Genomic DNA, 16,432 nt, shown 5'->3' on the forward strand with positions numbered 1-16,432 from the left:
ATTACTCTGGCAGAAGCATCTATCAGCTAGGACTAATTGGGACATAGACAGTACAAAATGGGAAGATGCCCTTTATAGGGAGGAAGCAAGCTGAGAAGGCTACTCATATACAATACAAACTCAATTTTCTTATAGAAAAGGAAGGATGATTCAGAGAGTGTAAAGAGCCCAGACACTGGAGCTGAAACCACAATGAACAACTCCCTGGCAATTGGACTAAGCTCTAACCAACCTAAATCAGTTGGATTTCAGAGTTGTCTCTGCTGTATGCCTCCCATTTTCCCTTGTTTTGAAGGGGAGCCACTCTAGAGCAACTCTAGCCTTTCCCACCATTGTATTTAGGATGTGTATAGGAGGCAGATAAGTTCCCTCGTTAGTTCATATATTTGCTATGTAGGAAACAAATGGCAGAGGGAGATTAATTACATAAATCGAGAGGCTCTTATGATAGTCCAGGCAAGAGATGATGGTGGCTTGGAGTAGGTAGCAGTGAAGAAAATGAGTAAGTGGAGAGATTCAGAATACATTTCGAAATTAGAGCCAATGGGTTTTGCTGATATATTGGAAAGGGGACATAAGAGGAATAGAAGAGTCAAATCAAATTCAACTCTTCAATCTGTAGCTTGAAGAGCTGGGTTAATAAGTCTCCCTTCAACCCCTTTTGTTTGTCCACTCTCAGAGGAAAATTTTTAAGCGTAACCTACACTGCTCTCCCCATTTTCTCACCTCCCACTTCCCATTACACTTTATCTAGTCTCTGCCTACTACCAGTCTGCAAAAAATGCTTCTGAAAATATCACCAAAGGCCACCATGTCTTAAAATCCAAGGGCTGCTTTTTAATCCTTTTTATGTGATCACTCTATTTTATTTAGTACAGTGCCTTTTTGAAATGTTTCTTCCCTTGGCTTTTTTGGACCATGTAGTTTTCTGACTTGCTGCTAACTCTCTAATTGCTCCTTTTCCATCTTCTTTTCTGGCTTCTAACTCTTCATGTAGCTCTGTGAGTAGCTCTGGCTGACCCTTTTCTTGCCTCACTCTGTACTCTTTCAATCTTAGAACTCCACGGCCAGGTGCAGTGCCTCATGCCTGTAATCCCAGCACTTTGGGAGGCCAAGGTGGACAGATCACTTTAGACCAGGAGTTCAAGACCAGCCTGGCCAACATGGTGAAACCCTGTCTCTAATAAAAATACAAAAATTAGGGCCGGGCATGGTGGCTCACGCCTATAATCCCAGCACTTTGGGAGGCTGAGGTGGGCGGATCACGAGGTCAGGAGTTTGAGACCAGCCTGGCCAACACTGTGAAACCCCATCTTATTGAAACTACAAAAATTAGCTGGGCGTGGTGGCAGACGCTTGTAATCCTAGCTACTTGGGAGGCTGAGGCAGGAGAATCGCTTGAATCCAGGAGGCGGAGGTTGCAGTGAGCCGAGATCGCACCACTGCACTGAAGCCTGAGCAACAGGGCAAGACTACATCTCAAAAAAAAAAAAAAAAAAAAAAAAAAAGCTGGGCATGATGGCATGCACCTGTAATCCCAGCTCCTGGGGGTGGGAGTGGGGCAGCTAAGGCATGAGAACCACTTGAACCCAGGAAGCAAAGGTTGCAGTGATCCAAGATTGTGCTGCTGAACTCCAGTCTGGGTGACAGAGCAAGTCTCTGTCTCAAAAAAAATAAATAAATAAATCTTAGAACTCTTAAGTCCACACCTCCTGGCCAGACTTGCCTTCTGAGCTTCAGTCCTGCATATTCAGGAAATCTCACAGACACCTCAAATTGAACATGTCTTAAACAGAATTTATGACCTTTTCCCATCAACTTCCTAGTCCTCTAGTGCTCCCAGTGTCTGTAAGGAAATAATCCACCCAGCTGCTCAAGCCGGAAATCTAAAAGTCCACTTGACTACTCCCTCTTTCTCACATACACACACACACCCATAAAAGATCAGTCACTAGCTTCTGTCATTTCTACCTCCTAGATCACTCACTCTCAAATCTGTCCACTTCTTTTCATCCCTACTGCTGCTACTGCAGTCCAAGCCATCATTAGCTCTTGCCTGGACTTCTTCAACAGCTAAATTCTCTGGCCTCCTTGCATTCACTTTGACCCTTCTTCATGCTATTGCTAGAATGTTCTTGTTCAAACACAAATAGGACCATGCATGTTCTCAGTTTAAAGTCCTTCGGTGACTTCCCTTGGAATAGATTCCAAAATCTTTAATGTAACACACAGGTTGTGCATGATCTGGACCCTGCTATTTATTTTGCCTCAGTCTCATCTCATTTCCCTTTATTCTCTGTGCTCAATCACACTAATCTTTTCTCAATTCCTTGAACCTACGATGCTGTCTCTCACCTTTGGAACTTAGTTTTCTCTCTGCCCTGTTCTACTGTCTGGCTGATTCATACTCACCCGTCAGATCGCATATTAAATAGTATTTCCTCAGGGCATCCTGCCCTAATCCTTCCAGATTAAATCAGCTCACCCTGTTATGTGTTTCCTTATCCTTCTGAACCTCTGTTTGGCAGCACTGTGCTTATGATTCTTGTAATTATTTAGTACAGTATTTGGTGTCTGTCTTCGTCACTAGATTGTTAGCTCCAAGATGACAAACTGTGCCTATTTTATTCACCATTGTAACCACAGTGTTCAGTAGTGCCTGCCTCGCAGTTAGATGCTTACTAAGTATTTGCGGTCTTAGGGCACAGCGAGGGAAGACTTAAGTAGCATTGGACTTTGGCCACAGGCTAGAACTGTCTGTGACTACACCCGCCTCCCTGCTCCCCTAAGAAAACTTGTAAGAGTCAGGGGAAATGGAATTACTTTATGATTTCATGTACTGCCTATGGCAACATAACAAATTCATTATAATTTTACTTATTAGAGTGAACAATTAGAAAAAAATTCCCTAGGGCTGGGCACAGTGGCTCACGCTGTAATCTCAGCACTTTGGGAGGCAGAGGCAGGTGGATCACCTGAGGTCAGGGGTTCAAGACCAGTCTGGCAACATGGAGAAACCCCATCTCTAGTAAAAATACAAAAAAATTAGCCGGGCATGATAGCATGTGCCTGTAATCCCAGGTGCTTGGGAAGCTGAGGGAGGAGAATGGCTTAAACCCAGAAGGTGGAGGTTGCAGTGAGCCGAGATAGTGCCACTGCATTCCGATCTGGGTGGCAGAGTGAGACTCCATCTCAAAACAAACAAACAAACAACCCTAACTGTCCAACAATGGGGGAATGCCTTAATATATATGGTTTTTTTAAAAAAAGTATTGTTTAATATAGTGAATCCTTAGGCTGGGCACAGTGGCTCACGCCTATAATCCCAGCACTTTGGGAGGCTGAGACAAGTGGATCGCTTGAGGCCAAGAGTTCAAGACCACCCTGGCCAACACGGCGAAACCCCATCTCTACAAAACATACAAAAATTTGCCAGGCATGGTGGTGCATGCCTGTAGTTCCAGCTACTTGGAAGGCTGAGGCATGAGAATCGTTTAAACCCAGGAGATGGAGGTTGTAGTGAGCCAAGATAGCACCACTGCACTCCAGTCTGGGTGAAAGAGCAAGACTCTGTCTTAATAATAATAATAATAATAATAATAACAATAATAATGTAGTGAATCCTTAATTTTCAAGTAACACATTGCATGGGGCCCTGATATGTGAAATGCATTAAAAAGAAGCCAGTCTAGTTGAATGGGGGATGAGACAGAAGTTAATCTCCTGGGTCTCCCCAGCTTTTCCTTTCCCTTTCCTTTCCCCATTTTTCTGTCTGTCTTCCCCCACACCTTCAAGCCTTTCCAATCCCTGCCTCTGTTCTCTCTTTTACAGCCAGGGCATCATTTCTGTCCTAAGTTTCCATGAGGCACTGCAAATACTTTGTTGTGTTGTTGCTGTTAAACTGGCTCAAGTTGGTTTTCTGTTACTTGTAATTTTATTTTGTTTTGTTTTGCTTTTTGAGACAGGATCTCACTCTGTCACCCAGGTTGGAGTGCAGTGGCATGGTCTTCGCTTACTGCACTTCAACCTCCACCTCCCGGGTTCAAGCAATTCCCCTCCCACCTCAGCCTCCTGAGTAGCTGGGACTACAAGTGCGCACCACCATGCCCGGCTAATTTTTTGTACTTTTTGGTAGAGACAGGGTTTCACCTTGTTGGCCAGGCTGGTCTCAAACTCCTGAACTCAAGTGATCCACCAGCCTCAGCCTCCCAAAGTGCTGGGATTACAGGCATGAACCACCACGCCCAGCTTGTTACTTGTAATTAAAAAAAAAAAAAAAAAAAAAAAACCTAAACAATACTGCAGCTTATGAATCAGTTATGTAATAGAAAGAGCACTGGCTCTGGACTCAGAAAACTCTGGTTTCAAATGCAGGTCCTGACTTTGAACAAGTTAATCATTTTCAACTTCAGTTTTCTAATCTGCAAAGGGGATACCTAGCTTTCTCCATTAAAAGACAACAACACTAATATGTTAAAAGACCCATTATTGAGCAAGCTGTCAAGAAATGTTAAATAAGTAAGATTAAAGTCTTATTCAGAACATCCCCTACCCCTCCAACTTGAAGGAATGAATAACTGAATTCAGTGCAGCCAAAATTAGCAAGGCTGCCATCTTGTGGTGACCCACTGGCATATTGTCCAATGTCATTGAGCGGAGTTGAAGCAAGATGTTCTAGAAACTAAAGCTACATAAAAGGAGAGCAGACATACCAAGAGGCATTGGAATAAAGATAATAACTAAGACTGGACTTTTAAGAACTGGCATGTGCAGCAGAGAAGTCAGGGAAAGCGACAGAAAGAAGTGGCCGATGAAGGAGAAGCAAATAAATATATAATCGTGCAGTGTATCACTCCAGCCAGAGTTGATTTACATAATGACGTTGGTAAGTAACATGATCTTATTTCTTTTTTTTGAGTTGGGGTCTCACTGTTACCCAGGCTGGAATGTAGTAGTGCAATCTCAGCTCACTGTAACCTCTGCCTCCCGGGTTCAAGAGATTCTCCTGCCTCAGCCTCCCAAGTAGCTGGGATTACAGGCACGTGCTAGCATGCCCAGCTAATTTTTGTATTTTTAGTAGAGATGGGGTTTTGCCATGTTGACCTGGCTAGTCTCAAACTCCGGACCTCAGGTGATCCACCCACCTCGGCCTCCCAAAGTGATAGGTTTACAGGAGTGAGTCACCTGTCCCAGCCAGATCTTACTTCTTTTTTCAACACTTCAGAAGCCATTAACAAAGCCAGCCGATACCAAAATCCTTTTAATACCATTGCCCCCATGCCACAGCTCAACAGTGCTCCTTCTGGAGGCTTTAGGGGAAAATGTGGCCTTGGTCACATCACTGTGACCTCTGCTTTCATTGTACTATCGCTTCTTCTGAGCTTCATCTGACTTCTGAGCTTCTTGACTCTGACTTTCCTGTTTCCCTCTTTCCCTTATAAGGATCCATGTGATTACATTGGACCTACCTGGATAATCTAGGATAATCTCCTCATCTCAGGATTCTTAATTTAATCACATTTGCAAAGTTCCCTTTGCCATTTACAGTAAGATATTCACAGGTCCTTAAGATTAGGATGTGCATATCTTTGGAGCACCATAGTTCTGCATACCACAGTGCATTTTCTCAACTCTACATTCAGTGACATAACCCTGGTAGCTTACAATTGACTGTAGTGAGAGTATTTACACCACAAAAATTGCCAATTGCTACAAATCAGGGCTATCCCCCATAGACAGCCTGATGTTAAATTTAACCTGCACCGGTTATGATGGTTAGCTCGGGTATGGGCCTATTTTCAAGGTAAAAGAGAACTGTCACTATACAATAGAGCGTAGAATTATGCACACAACCCAGAGAATACTAGGGGTACCTCCTACTTCTTGTAAATCCAGTGCTAAAAATTAATGGAAAATTGTGAAAATATTATATAGGATGGACCACCAATGTCTCCAATCCCACAAGAAAGAGGGTTTGGTCACCTATAGGAAACTCAGTTACACTCCCAACAGAAGCTATATGATTAAGTCCTAGTCAATGAAATGTAAGTGAAATTAATATGTCCCACTTCTGGATCAGGACGTTTAAGACAGTGGCATGCCTCCTTCATGCCTCTTTCTCTTTCCATCTCTATGACCCTACTGAACTGAGGTGCTGGCTAAAGACAAAGAGGATATAGAACGGGTAGTGGATATATGAAGTCAAAGATAACTAAGTCTTTGTGATCAGTTACAGAAAGTTTTTCACCATGCCAGTTAAATATCTACATGTTGTATCGAATTTTCTTCTCCTTTCATTTACCTTTCTCCCGTGAATACATATAGGGTGTGGCATGTTATAGCAGTTAACTTTAAAGTTCAGTCCACGTGGTGGCGCATGCCTGTAATTCCAGCTACTCGGGAGGCTGAGGCAGGAGAATCGCTCTAACCCGGGAGATGGAGGTTGCAGGGAGGTGAAATCGAGCCATAGCACTCCAGCCTGGGTGATAGAGTGAGACTCCATCTCAAGAAAGAAAAGAAAAGAAAAGAAAAGGAAAGAAAGAAAAAGAGAGAGAGAGAAAAGAAAGAAAAAGAAAGAAAGAAAGAAAGAAAGAAAGAAAGAAAGAAAGAAAGAAAGAAAGAAAGAAAGAAAGAAAGAAAGAAAGAAAAGAAAGAAAAGAAAGAAAGAAAGGAAAGAAAAAGAAAATAAAGAAAAGAAAGAAAGTTCAGTTCATAGGCTACAGAATATTGAGGCAAGATTATTATGAACTGGAGAAAGAATGAACATTATTCAGAGATCCTGGACTTGTTGCTGGATGAAGTTACTGATGAAGATTTGAGATAATTTCCTTTTGGGGGGTAGGAGGTGAGTATAGTGAGTACAATTTAGGTTATAAAAGGGAGGGTTGTATCAGTTTGGAGTTTTGTTTTTTGAAGTGTAAGTATAGAAAAGGGTGTATTTTGATGTCAGGCAGTCACAAAGGTTTATTATAGTGGACGTCTATCATTCTTATTGAATACTCAGAATCTGTATCCTCTTTATATGTTTGGACAATATCCCAAACATAAGAGACAGAGAGAGACAGAGAGTGAGCACGCATCTTAAACACTATCAAAGCTCACTGTCACTTTCCAGGTGTAGCAGACTCAGCCAATTCCATTCTCTTTAATTTGGATTCCCTAACACAAGTAAGTTAGGGAAAGGAGAAAAGCTAACTTGGTTTGTTAATGAGTGGTTACCGCTATGGACAACTGGGCTTAGGCCCTCTAGGGGCCCTCAAAAACACCGTGAAATGCATCTCAGATGTGTTCCTCTCAGCGGCAAAAAAGCTGAATTATTTGCCGTTAGATCTCGCTATGAGACAGGAAGCAGGGTATGCTTTGTGGGTTCCTTAGAAAACGTCAGTTTTCCAATTTCAAACGCTGCACGTTCCCCTTCCTCTTTCCTTGTCCCTTAAACATGATTTGATGGCTAGGGCTGCAACAGCCAACTTACAACCACAAGGGTAAGGTGAAGTGAATTGCAGAAATATCAGCTCTGACATTACAGAGCCAGTAAAACTGCCTACCTTCATTTTTCTTGTATGTGAGAAAAACTGACTTTAAAAAAGTGACTACAGTCAAGTTTTCTGTTATCTGTGGGCAAAACCATTCACATTCCTAACTGATTTATTTGGTCTCATTTACAGCCAAGGGCACAGGCCCAATTTTGCTTTTGTGGGTTTTTTAATTTAAAGTCTTTTTTTTTTTTTTTCTTTGAGATGAGGTCTCACTATGTTGCTTAGGCTGGTCTTGAACTCTTGGGCTCAAGTGTTCCTACCGCCCCAGCCTCTCAGAATACTGGGAATACAGGCATGAGCCACCGCACCTGGCCTAACTTTGAGTCCAAAGGTAGCAATAGAGGCCAGGTGCAGTGGCTCATGCCTGTAATCCCACCACTTTGGGAGGCCAAGGCAGGAGGATTGCTTGAGGCTGGGAGTTCCTAACCAGCCAGGGCAACATAGCAAGATTCCAGCTCTACAAAAAATACAAAAAGTAGCTGGGCATGGTGGCATGCACCTGCAGTCCCAGGTACTCCTCCGGAGGCTGAGGTAGGAGGATCACTTGAATCCAGGCGTTCAAGGCTGCAATGAGTTATGATTACACCACTGCACTCCAGCCTGGATAACAGAGCAAGATTCTGTCTTAAAAAAAGAAAAGAAAAAAAAAAGACCAGGCATGGTGGCTCACACCTGTAATCCCAGCACTTTGGGAGGCCAAGGCAGGCAGATCACAAGGTCAGGAGTTCAAGACCAGCCTGACCAACATGGTGAAATTCCCTCTTCACTAAAAATACAAAAATTAGCCGGGCATGGTGGTGTGTGCCTATAATCCCAGCTACTCCGGAGGCTGAGGCAGGAGAATCGCTTGAACCCGGGAGGCGGAGGTTGCAGTGAGCTGAGATCGTGCCACTGTACTCCAGTCTGGGCGACAGAGCGAGACTCTGTCTTAAAAAAAAAAAAAAAAAAAAAAAAAAAGTTAGCAATACAAAGAAGCGGGGACTGTGGGAAAACTTTCTGGGGATGGCGACAGTTGTAGTAGTTCTGGTGGCACCATCTAGTATGCTGACACTTTAGACCTTATTTTGCTTTCTGGTGGCCTTTGCCAGGGAAACAGACAATAGGTTCTCTATACTTAGTACTAATTGTTACTACTCGTTGAGTGTTTACTGTGAGCCAAGTGTTTTATTAGTTTTCTGTCCTAATTCCTATCAACCACTTAAGATGGGTATTAATATCTTCTCTGAGGTTAAATGAGGATAACTCCAAGATCACACAGTTGGCAGAGCTGGGATTCAGTTTCAGAGTGACCCCGAAACCAGATCTTAATCATATTTCTATATTGTAGCTATTTCTTTTGCCAAGTCCTAATTTTTGGACCTGATACCCTATCTGAGGTTGAAATCTGGGGCCATACCCTTGGAGGGGAAGAAAGATAGGGTCACACAGATGGTTGTCTGTCATTAGCCCATTTGGCAGGGGGATATAGGATCTGCCCAAACGTAGACAGGCTCTGAGCCAGGTTGCACAGATGCAGGCAGTCCTCTGAGTCAGGCTGGGAGAGGCTCCAGATGAACCGCCAGACTTCTGTGTCTGAAACCCTGAGAGGCATAGAGGAAACTTGGGTGGCTCCCTCAGAGACAAAGTGATTCTGCAGGTTCAGAATGTGCTGAACTTACAGGAGAGAAAGATATTAAAAGATAATTGCACAAATGATGAATGAGGATTGTAATACCTGCCAAGAAGGAAAAGCAGTATTGAATGAGAATGTATACATGGTGTCTTAGTTCATTCCTGCTGCTATAACAAAATACCTAGACTGGGTACTTCATAAATAATACACATTTCTTTATTTCTTTCTGTCTCTCTCTCTCTCTCTCTCTCTGTCTTTCGGTCTTGTTGTGTCACCCAGGCTGGAATGCAGTGGCGTGATCTCAGCTCACCGCAACCTCCACCTCTCAGGTTCAAGTGATTCTCCTGCCTCAGCAGGAGATTCGAGTAGCTGGGTTTATGGCTGCGTAGCTGGGACTAGAGGCGCCCACCACCATGCCTGGCTAATTTTTGGATTTTTAGTAGAGATGAGATTTCGCCATATTGGCCAGGCTGGTCTCAAACTCCTGACCTCAGGTGATCCACCCACCTCGGCCTCCCCAAGTGCTGGGATTACATACGTGAGCTGCCGCACCTGGCAATAAAATTATTTCCTATAGTTCTGGAGGCTGGAAGTTCAAGATCAAGATGCCAGCAGGTTCAGTGTCTGGTGGGGGCCTGGTCTCTGCTTCTAAGAGGGCACCTTCTAGCTGCACAGAAAGCAAAAAGGCAAAAGGCCTAGCTAGTTCCCTCAGCCCTTTTAGTAGGCATAATCTCATCCACGAGAGAGGTGCCCTCGTGGCCTGCTCACCTCTGAACGGCCTCACCTCTTAATACTATTGCATTGGGGATTAAGTTTCAACATGAATTTTGGAGAGGACACAAACATTCAAACCATAGGACCTGTACCAGATCTAGTCTGAAGTCTCATATTCAAATTATCCCCTTTTCATTTATTATCTTCTTATCATCACCATCATCTTCCCCTTTATGAGAACAGTATCTTCTGCATTCTCTCTTTGATTGCATCCGCATACCACAGCTTTGATTCAGATTCTGATTAGATCTTTGTGCTTATCTTCTAGCAGTTCTCCCTGCCTCTTTTGTTGCCCACTGAAGGCCATGCCCTACACGGTAGCTAGATTTTTATTTCTAAAATACAGTATGACTAGTGCCTCCTTGCTTTCTCATTAAGGTTTGACCTCTCTGGCCTGGCATAGTTTGCTCAACCCCCTTTTCTTTTTTTTTTTTTTTTTTTTTTAAGACGGAGTCTTGCTCTGTGCCCCAGGTTGGAGTGCAGTGGCGCAATCTCGGCTCACTGCAAGCTCTGCCCCCCACCCGGGTTCACGCCATTCTCCTGCCTCAGCCTCCCAAGTAGCTGGGACTACAGGCGCCCACCACCGCGCCCGGCTAATTTTCTTGTTTTTTAGTAGAGACGGGGTTTCACCGTGTTAGCCAGGATGGTCTCGATCTCCTGACCTCGTGATCCGCCCGCCTTGGCCTCCCAAAGTGCTGGGATTACAGGCTTGAGCCACCGCGCCCGGCCACAACCCCCTTTTCTTTAGCCTTATCTCCTACTCCTCTCCTGCAGGAACCTCTCACTTCAGCCCAGCACAGATTCCCATCTCCATTACTGTTCATTCATGTTGGCTCTGCAACGATCTGTCTGTCCATCTCTGCCTAGGAAATTACTATTCTGAATTCAAGGCACTCACTGAACATGTGCTAGATGAGAACTCACCACGGATGAAGCACTGGGTCCTGGACAAGGGGCAAGATCAGTGAGGAGGAAAAAGCTGGAAGACAGAAGGCAACACATCTTCTGATGACCACTCCAAATGATAATACTGTTTCCAAAATAGACTGTAAACACCATGAGAGCAGTAACAGAGTCTGACTTGTCCACTGCTGGATCCCCAGTTGTGCTTGGTACAAAGTAACATAGCAATTATTGAACTCTTCCAATAATTGCTACTATGTAGCTCAATAATTTTTTTCAGTGCATAAATACATGTTACAGATATTCTTTTATTTATTTATTTTTTTGAGACAGAGTCTCGCTCTGTCGCCAGGCTAGAGTACAGTGGCACGATCTCAGCTCACTGCAACCTCCGCCTCCCGGGTTCAAGCGATTCTCCTGCCTCGGCCTCCCAAGTAGCTGGGACTACAGATGCCTGCCACCATGCCCAGCTAATTTTTGTATTTTTTAGTAGAGACAGGGTTTCACCATATTGGCCAGGCTGGTCTTGATCTCTTGACCTCATGATCTGCCCGCTTCGGCCTCCCAAAGTGCTGGGATTACAGATGTGAGCCACCGCGCCCAGCCCTTCATGTGACGGATGTTCTTAAACTATCTTCCAATCTCTTACTGGAGTTACAAGTGCATGTATCTAGACTTCTTAAAAGATCGGACATTCCTCAGGGCAGGGGTTGTAACTTAAGTCATGTGTACATTCTTTATAATGAAGCATTTTACAAAGTGGTTTCACATACATTACTGCTTCCGTTTCTCATTACAGCCCCAGGAATATTCCCCATTTGATAGATGAGGAAACTTTCTTCCTTCTCCTTCCTGCTTCCTCTTCTCTCTCCTCTTCCTCTAGAATGCATGTATGGTCTATGTTCCTTCTGTCCCTAATCCAGAAAGAGATTTAGAAGAACCAAATGCAGAGTCAAAGACTATATCCAAATATAACGAGTTTGTGTGTGTGTGAGACAGTGTTTTTAGTTAAATGTCAATATTTAAAATATACTATGACTTTTATACCATATTTTTTCATGTTGTCATGTTCTTTTAAACATGCTGGGAGCCATATAGTTAGGAAGAGGCCCAGTAACCCGTCCAAAGTAACCTGACCAAAATCTGACCCCTAGTAGAGGGCCTATGCCAGCACTGCAACCCAGTGTGTCTCCAGATCCAGAGGCATTTACCGCCTCAAAACTGCCTCAAATGACTGCAGTGTGGTCTATCACAGCAGCTAATTAAGCTCATGGGATTTAGAGTCAGACAGATGTGTTTCCTTCAGTTTCAACAGTTATTTTCTGACCTTGGCAAGTTATTCGGCTTCCTCATTTGAAAACCAGAGGACATAATGGTACCAACCACCGAGAGTTGCTATTAGGAGTAAATGAAAATACGCTTGAAGAACTCAGCATAGGCCTGGCAAGTAGTCAGCGTGCAGTAAATGGTAGCTGTTATTATAAGAACTTTAGTTGTTGAATGATTGACTCTGGCATATAACTCCTGCATTCAACTTGAAATACGGAGCTGTCACAGTCTTTCAGCTGAAGGGGCGGGAACTGTGGCACTCGCCAGTTTTTTCTAGAAATAAATCTTTGTGGGAGGATAATGACCGGTTGGAGAGCGTGAGTCTTGAAGGAACAAAGATCGGATCTCCCGGCCCAAGGAGCAAGGAAGTGAATCCTCCCCTGCGCGCGGCAGCCACCGTGCGGAACCTCCCCTTGAACCGAGTAGCAGCCGCCTGGGCCCGCCCAGCCGAGGGCGAGGCTGCCTCAGAAGCCGGATTTCAGCATGGTGGGTGCAGGATCTACTTTAATTTTGCTCATCTTATTCTCGGGGACCACACCCTGCGCGCCGGGAGGAAGGGCTCCAAAACCACAAGGGCGGAGGCTCTCGCGCGGCCCCAGACCTGACCATCTATGGTCACAAAACACACCGACCAAACAGGAAGTGGGGTGAAAGCGGAGGGTTTTTTATCTTCCCAGTCCCGGGACTGCCAGCCGGGCTGGGGCTGACCCACAGCGCCCTCACTGACCCCCACACCCTGCGCCCAGTCTCCGCAAGTCCTCCCACAACAATGTCCAGACTAATTGCCTTCCCACGTCACAAACGGGGAAACCGAGGTATGCACGCCCAGAGACAGGGGAGCTTGGCCTCGATCCCCACCAAGAGCTGACGGCCGACCGGATTCCTGCCCTCAGAGAATCCTGGACCCCAGTCGTTCCAAGACCCTTTGCGGACTGCAGCGGAAAGGAACCGGCCTCTGCCACTGAGACCAAACTGACAGAGAACTGGCCACTCTTCTGTTCATTCCAGAGAGGAGCTTAGCCAGGGACTTCTGCCCTTCCTGCGCCCGGGCCTCGGGGGCGATTCCGGGTAGGTAAAGCGAAGACCGAGGGCGTGACCTCGCTTGTGAGCCCGCCCTCCCCGCGTCGCTCCCGCCTTGAGGGCGGGGCTCTTCCCCAAGTGCTCTCTGTGCGAGCCGGGCCGCTCTCTCCGGGGCGTGGCGAAGGGGGGCGGGGTCACGAGCGGGGCGGTGAGACTTCCTGCCCAGTCGCGGGCCAGCTTAGCGCTTCAGCCGGCGGCTCATTTCCGGTGGGGGTGCCGCGCCCAGTGAGGGCCCGGAAGTGGGTCGCGCGGAGATTGCTGGGCGGTTCTTGCCGGAAGCGGAGAGCGGCTGATCGCAGTCCGGAGGTGAGGCAGAACTCTGAGGTGAGGGTGTGCAGCTTGGTAGGGACTGGGGTCCCCTCCGGGGCCCATCGGCCCCTGGTGTTGTTAATGGCCTTCCTGGCCTGCGCGCGTGTCGTGAACGCTGCCAAGAGGGCCGGGGCTGAGGCCCTCAGGCCGACCCGGACTCCTGGGCGCGGTCTCTTGAGGTGCGGCCGGGGTGAGCAGCTGAGTCCGGTTGCCCGGGGGAGGCCCCTCTGCCCGATTTCGCAGTACCGCCCATCATTTTCAGCGGAGGCCTGATTCTTGAGGTGCTCTGACTGGAAGGAGCCTCCGAGATCGGAGAGTCTTCCCTGTTCCCTGTTGATGCTCCCATTGCACTGATGGGTAAATTGATCCCTAGAGAAGAGGCTAGTCCGAGATATATAGCGAGTGAGGAAAATAATCAGAATCATGATCCTGGTTCCTTAGATGACCAGCCCCGGTTCCTTCCCTTGTTCCTTCCCTTGTTGCTCTGAACCTCTCTAACTTGGGATGGTCTTCCGGTCGCTGTTGCCCCTAAGGCTGCTGCAGGTCAAAGGCCATCGCTGCGTGGAACTTTTTTTTCCCCTCTTCCCAAATTGAGCCGTTTGAAATGCCTAGGAAGTTTTTAAGAGAGGCGGGCAAATGCTTGTATTTATGGGCAGACATCCTCCTTTTCCTCCTCGGCTGCTGCTCTTATTTTGAAAAGCTAGGCTAACTTTATTGAAGGTGTGTACTTCTGGACCTGAAACCAGACGGCTCAGGTTTGGTCTGGCCTCAGTGCCAAGTGTCTATGGCCATAGGTGCCTTATTTGACTTCTTTGAGCCTCTTTTTGTTCATCATTTAAGTGGAGATCTCTGCTGACCCCACAGGATTAAATTCAGCGTAACAAATTGTGTTTATTCTATGCCAGCATTTTCCCAGATGCGGGGAATGCAGCTTTAAAACAAAACAATATAGACCCTGCCCGCATGGAGCTAGCACTGTTTGCAGGGATGTTTAAGAAATAATTATGTTGATGAGAGTTAGGAAAGAATAGGGTGCTCTGAAAGTATGTAACAAGGGGTTCAGGAAAAGCCCTTCTGAAGAAGCAGAGTTTTTAAGATGAATTTTGAAGGATAAATAGGAATGTGTTCGAAAAGGGGAATGAGAACATTTGAGACAGGTTAGCATCAGAACTGTGTCAGTTGAAGCTCTTTGTGGGAGCTCTCTTCAAGTGAAAATCCGTGGGCAAATCAGCACATTTATCATTTACCAGACTTTAATTAATTAATTTATTTGTATTTTTAGTAGAGATGGGGTTTCGCCATGAAGGCCAGGCTGCTCTCGAACTCCTGACCTCAGGTGATCCCCCACCTCAGCCTCCCAAAGTGCTGGGATTACAGGCATGAGCCGCCGTGCCCGAACACACCAGATATTTATTAAGACCTTAGCATGTATGAGGCACATTTTAATGAGACAGCCTTTGTAGCAAAGAATACAGTTCTTCTGGAGTTTACAGTGGGAGAGGAAATAGACAAGTAAATGAGGGATGGCTTACAGTTTCATAGCGCATAGCACAGGGCTACAAGAGCACAGAGGAAAAATACCTGAGCCAATTGTCCGGGCTTCCAGGAGGAAATGGGAGGCTAACTCTTGAAATATTTATTTAGCTACATAGGGAATCTGGAAAAGGGATTTCCAGGCAGAGACTACTACAGGTGCAATGACCTGGAGAACTGGACAGCTGAAAGACCACGACTAGTTCAGTGTCACTGGAATTCTAGTAATGGTTGGGGAAGTGGAGGAGGTGAGATGTGGTCAGGTCAGTCATATGTGGAGGACGTTGTAAGTCATGCTAAGGAATTTGGATTTTTACCCTGAAAGCTATAGAGATGCTTTGAAGGGTTTTATGCAGGAAAATGATGTCATCAGATTTATATTTTAGAAAGTTCATTCTGTCAAGTAGGAGGGGACCAGGCCTATGGGGGAAGTAAACCAGTATTTGGAAGCTCTTGCTGTAGACATGGCCTGAACTAAGACGGTGGAAATGGGAATGGAGAGGGATCATATGTGAGCAATATTAAGAAGATAGAATCCATAGAATTGGAGGCTGATTATGGGAATGAAGAAGTAAGAGTAGCACGATTGCCTGGCTTTGTGGCTTAGGGAACTGGGTAGTACCATTCAGATAAAGAGCATGAGAGGTAAATTAGGGAAGTGACATGGGAAAAAAATGCATTTTGAATGTTTTTAGTTTGAGGTGTTTGTAGCACATCCAGGCAAAGATGTCTAATAAGATGGGTCAGTTAAAGGAAACAGCAAGAGTAAAGATACGGAGACAGGAGAGGGCCTAAATTGTTCAGTGAAATACTGGGGCCTGGAGTTTTGCAGAAGACCAGACTGCAAAAAGGTTAGATGTCAGCCAAGTTGTGAAGGGCTTTTTGTTTGTTTGTTTGTTTGTTTGTTTGTTTTGAGACGGAGTCTTGCTTTGTTGCCCAGGCTGGTGTGCAGTGGCACTCTCTCAGCTCACTGAAACCTCCATCTCCCGAGTTCAAGCAATTCTCCTCTCTCAGCCTCCCGAGTAACTGGGATTACAGGTGCACGCCACCATGCCCTGCTAATTTTTGTCTTTTTAGTAGAGACAGGGTTTTACCATGCTGGCCAGGCTGGTCTCGAACTCTTGACCTCGTGATCCGCCCGCCTTGGCCTCCCAAAGTGTTGTGATTACAGGTATGAGCCACTGCGCCCTGTGTAAAGGACTTTTAATGCCTTGTTGAATTTGTTTGGATTTGATTTTGTGGTTTGCAGTTTGCTGATTGATTTGCCTAGGTCCAGCATAAATAAATTTCTGGGCTGGGCACAGTGACTCTCACACCTGTAATCCTGGCACTTTGGGAAGCTGAGGTGAGCAAA

General features: G+C 45.6%; 1 protein-coding gene across 10 annotated transcripts in view; it reads left to right on the plus strand.

Annotated features, from left to right (window-relative positions):
• Nucleotides 1-12,830: 12,830 nt before the first annotated feature.
• CAP1 (cyclase associated actin cytoskeleton regulatory protein 1) overlaps nucleotides 12,831-16,432 on the plus strand; it is a 33,954-nt gene continuing 30,352 nt past the window's right edge. For 3 of the 10 annotated variants that reach the window (XM_030942235.1, XM_010354206.2, XM_030942233.1), the window contains exon 1: nucleotides 13,347-13,560. The gene's annotated coding sequence lies outside the window, so the exon portion shown is untranslated. Of the gene's footprint in view, nucleotides 13,561-16,432 lie in introns of all 10 variants that reach the window. The other 7 variants (XM_010354211.2, XM_030942236.1, XM_030942234.1 and 4 more) reach the window with 4 other exon arrangements.

The sequence above is a fragment of the Rhinopithecus roxellana genome, chromosome 12 (genome assembly GCF_007565055.1).
Source record: "Rhinopithecus roxellana isolate Shanxi Qingling chromosome 12, ASM756505v1, whole genome shotgun sequence".
Classification (NCBI taxonomy): Eukaryota; Metazoa; Chordata; class Mammalia; order Primates; family Cercopithecidae; genus Rhinopithecus; species Rhinopithecus roxellana.